This window comes from Merops nubicus, unplaced genomic scaffold (assembly GCF_000691845.1).
Source record: "Merops nubicus isolate BGI_N331 unplaced genomic scaffold, ASM69184v1 scaffold14134, whole genome shotgun sequence".
NCBI lineage: Eukaryota > Metazoa > Chordata > Aves > Coraciiformes > Meropidae > Merops > Merops nubicus.
The window spans coordinates 84,483-89,766 of NW_008602354.1; positions in this window are offsets into that span (position 1 = coordinate 84,483).

Below are 5,284 nucleotides of genomic sequence, written 5' to 3' on the forward strand. Positions count from 1 at the left end.
CGTTTGTTGTGAAATTAATTTTTCAAAATGTTTTTGAGAAGATTCTGTATCCAGCAATATTAGTCTGGCAACCCCACTCAGTTAACACAGCTCAAATGCTTTGAAATTGTCTGGAGGACCTAGAGAAAGAACACCTGTGTCTGTATTAATTTTCCCAACCATCACTGTCTTGTAAGAAAGAAATTCAATAATGTACTGCCATAAAATGTTGTCTGCGAATGTATTTGATGAATAAACTAGTTACTACTAAAAGTGAAGAAGCTAAAGGTATATTCAGAATGATAATTTTAAGAAGTATTATTTCTCTTAATATGACAGAGGGTTTTAGTTCCAGTATGCCAGACAGGATGTGCATTTTTTCATTTACAGCCTTTTAAAGAAAAATCAAAGATATTCTTCTTTCTAGAAGCACATTTTTCCTGTCACTGTTATATAAGACCTACAAATGAAGTAAAAGAGTAACAGGCGGAGACAACTCATGTCTTCACTATCCTTTTTGCATGCTTTTGCAGTGACACAATATCAAATTGTTCAGCTAGCATAACAGCTCCTTACAGCATCATAGCCATCCTTATTAGCAGTAGTTAGATTTTAAAATATTCTTCTGTGTGTCCCTATTTTTGATGGACATATACAATGAATTCAGCATTAGGACAACAAAAAGTGAGATAAGAGTCATCTTTTTAAAAGGAAGACCATATTTTGTTTCTCATCCTTTCTTAACAATTTTTGATTGCCAACTGTAAAATAAGCAGACTGGAGGATGTTTCAAGATACAGCACTTTGTCCATGTTGTATCCATTGTCTGACTGCACACTTAACAGGAGGTTTGACTCGTAGACACAGCTAAAAAATCCCTGTGAGTCTGAGAGGAATGATTAGATTGGGAGACTGCTCTCCTTCTGGATATGTAATAAAATTGAAACCTTTTTTTTTTCTGTCCAGTCTGAGAGCAAAGCTTTACACAGCACCTAGCTATGCAAAGTGTCATACACTATACTCCATACCCATACTGGCAATTTGCATTAGGTATGTGCAGGTGCATTTTAACTGAGACTATTTATTTAGAATTCCTTAAAATGCAAGGGAGAAGAGGGCAGACATTCTTTTGTTCTGTAGTTAATTCAGAAGCTGGGATCCTTGTTTTTAATACTCTGGTTTTGAGGACTACTTAAACTGTTTATTAAGGATTGGAATAATCTTGCCAAGTTCAAGGCTCTTAGTAAAACTTCTTTCTGGTATAAAATGGGCATTTAGGAAAAAAAAGAGCAGCTAATGTTTTTAGCATGCTCTCCATGTTCTTCCATACAGAACAAAATAATTAGTTAATCCTCTAATGTTGCCTTAGCACAGTACTTGGAAAACTGAAACTCAAAAATCCAGTTTCAGTGAACTGCAAACCATTTATCATTTAAATTCCATTTTATTTTTTTTTTTAAATGAACCTCCATAACACCTGACATTTGTCTATCTCAGTCTATTTAGCTGTCAAGGGTAGATAATTCTCTGAACCTTTTCTTTGCTAAATTTGTACATATTCTGATATACCTATATTACTGGGATATGATTTTTTTTTTTTTTTAATTCAGTTGAGAAAAAAAATCATTGAGGCAGTATCAGTTTCATATAGAAAGCTTTGCCAGAATACCCATTGCCAAGTGTGGATTTAGAAGACTCTATGGGAAATAAAAAAAATGTTAATCCACACTCTGACCTTTTCAGCTGTTCATTGGACCACCTTAGTAAAAACAATTATTGCCCCTGTGGAGGATCAGGTCACCCCATGTCTGGAAATTGTTTTGGATCAGCTTTTTGTTTCTGTTTAACTTCCTTCTCAATTGTATAGCTATTTGAGTTCTGTGCTGATTCTAACAGAATATTGCATCTTGGGACTTGTAACAGTATATGAGCATGCAAAATGCATAGTGACATTGTAAGTTACAGTAGCACTTGCCAGTTTTTTTCAGCTTGTGCAGTTTTGTTTTGCAACTGACTTAGAGGCCCTGATTTTGTGCAATATAAAAATATATGTAGCAGATCACTCACAGTGTTTCAAAACCCATGCTGTTGCCTTTGCCTTTTAGTGTATGCTAATCACAAGACTAAATAGTTTTTACTAATGTTGAAGACAAAGCTTTGATCAGTTTTCTGTACACACAGCTTTTTCATTCTGAGTTAGCCTCAGCGTCTCCAGGGTTCACATCTTCAAAATTATAATGTTCAACTGAACTGCATTTCAGTAACTGTTAGACAGTCTTTAATCTTCCCTTCATTGAAAGGTGGAGCTGCATGACCATATCTTTAAATGCCTGCATGTATATGTACACACACATAACCCTAAACTGCCAGCAGTTCCATACAGTATATTTATTCCTGAATTTGATATTTATCATCCAGTATGGGTGCAGTTACACTGTCATATCTTACACACTGTAAGTCTGGCTATTATCACTCAATTATTTAAGTCCTCCCATTGGGGGTTCAGTCATCAATAGTTCGAGTTTAAGAAACTGGTTCAGTTAAAGCATTTTTAAAAGGTTTGGGAAAATTTGGATCATTTTCATCTACTCTGTTTTTCACTTTTCATACCCTGCATTTCCCAATTCCAGCTGGGAGAAAAAGTGCTGTGTTGCACTTTTCTATGCAGTATTTTTGGCCAAAGTAAAAGCAGGAAGTACCACAAAGTTAGCAGACAAGCACAGTCCTGTGAGATTTCTTGTCCAGCTTTACAGACCAAGAGATTCAGATAAGATTTGACTAAACTTTTACATTATTAAATTCCTGTGGCATGGCCTGGAAAACTTGTATTATGGACATTTTATGGTAAATGAGATTAATTCTGGAATGTAATTTAGGGTTTTTTTTTGAGGTAATTAAGGTGGCAAGATAATTCACTTACATAATTTAAACAAACAGCTCCTTTGCCCAGTAAAAATTTGCTGAATTCCTATAAACTAGATTAAACCTACTGAACTTTCTAGGCTAACCCTATCCTTCCTTTATGAGAGATAAGTTGCCAACTACATGTCATTGCTCCAAAACATAGTATGAAAAACAGGTTGTTCAATAATTCAAGCAGTATGGGCAAAAAGACTTTGCTATAGTATTTTAGTAAGAGAGTAATAATAATGTATGACAGCAGGTCAGTAATAAACACACTGTGAAAGTAAAAAACATAAAATCAAAGAAAAGCTGCTTCAGTACATAAATGAGAATTTTATGTAAACTTGAGTAACAGATCCAAGTGCTGTTTGTACAGCTACTGTGGATTCTGTAAATGGTTTTGTAGAATGCTTAGCAAACTAGTAGAAGGAAATGAATGGAGAATTTTGTTAAATTTTAAATGAAAAATAGCATAGCACACTGGTGTTCTAACCTTCAAGGTGTTAAAGTAATTAGTGCATTTTTTTCATGTCATCACATGAGAAGCTTCCTCTACTGATAGACTTGGACTGTGGCTGATTCTTAACTGCCCTAAGTTTACATAGTTATTTTATTAAACATAGCAGTATTTAGATGTAACCACAAAGAATTTTCACCAGATGTTTTCTCCACTACATCCTATTTGGATTCACGGCTGTAAACAAGGACCCCAAGTTGTCACCCATGTTTGTCTTGCCTTCCAGTAGTACGTAATGTTAGAATTTAAGTAAAGCTTTAATTAACAGGTTGAGCTGCTGGTAATCTTTCATTACAGCATTGTAAAAACCATTTTTTTTAATGCAAATAATTTTACTGTTGTTCCAAGCTAACATGAGAATAAATTCTGAGAGTAAAAGACAGTTTTCATGGAATAACCCAATAGGGTACAACTTCCACCCACTGTTCAAGCTGGGGCTTATTTGCAAATGCAAGTGTACAAAATGCTCTGTTTGGAGCCATGTCTTTGGGGATTTAAAGGTCATTTCTCATCTTTCATTCATAGCTAATAAGCTTGGTGGTTAGATGCCTGATACATATGCAATTACAATTCCTGACTCTCCATAGGGGTAATATGTCCTCAAATGGTTAATGACTTGTTCTTTTATGGCTTTGACTCTATCAGTTGTCTGGCTGTCCCAGAGAACAGATGTCTTAGCTCATAGGGGACCTGTTGATGCAGAAACCAGATTATCTAATATTATACAAAATGGGGCAAATATCCTTGCTGTTCAGCTCACAGTCTCTTGTACATAACTGTGTATAACCACTAATATCATGTTCAAAATTTTATTAGCACAGATGATAGACAAACTGGTAGTACCAGGAGTTCAGATTAAGCTTTCACTGTGCTTATCAGCCAGTAAAGCTCAATCAACCTCAACAGAAAAGACCAGGTGTGTGTCCAACAAAGAAGCATTTCTGTTGCTGTTCTCCTGAAACATCACAGGTGAAGTTGCATGAGGTAGCAGTTACTTGTATTTTTACTACCAAAGCCAGCAAAGTCATACTGTAACCCTGCTCTGGTGTTCAACACACACTGTGGTTGTTTTGATTCAATACATGAACCAAGCAGAAAAAAGACTTTCCTCCTTGAAAGCTAGTTAGTGATAAATATTGCTGAACAAAACAAAAATGTTAAGAGGCCGCAGCTAGGTGGGGTTTACCATACCCCGTTTTCCTTTTGTGTAAGCATTGAAGTACAGGAGCCTTTCCTGGCACAATTACAGCCACGCTTTTGTCTTTTTCAGAAGATCCTGGGGTCCTTCAGTGCTTGTTGCTTTTATTCTTCATATCCAGTGTGGCCCTTCACCACCCAAATGATGTGTAAGAGCACAGCAACAAGTTTTGTCTCTGGCTTTTGTCATTATTACTTTGATGTCTGACCATTAGGGAAGACGCATGTATCTTCACAACCTGCATTACCCAGGGCCTTGCTCTGAGGCACCGGGGCGAATCACTGAAACCTGAAGCAGGACCACGTCTGAGGTCCGCCATCGCCTCACCAGGGCCTGCCTTGCTGCCCCCTCCCCCGCCTGGCCGGGACTCTCCCCAGCAGGGACAACGTACAGAACAAACCACACGAGTTTAGTGCTCATGGTAGTGTTGGCTTGACCGTTGCTCTTGATGATCTTAGAGATCTTTTGCAGCCTTAATGATTGTTTGACTCTACCAGAAGCCCTGCAGGGCGACGTGCTGCGACCCGCGTCTGCCCCTCCCTCGGACTACACTTCCCACGGTGCATTGCGCCGGGAGGGCTGGCCGTGCAGGCGCGGCCGCAGGGCTCGGGGAGCGAAGGTTTCGCTTCCGGGCAACGGCGCAGAGGCCGACCTCGGGGGCGGCGGCCGGTGTGCAGGCGGAGTGC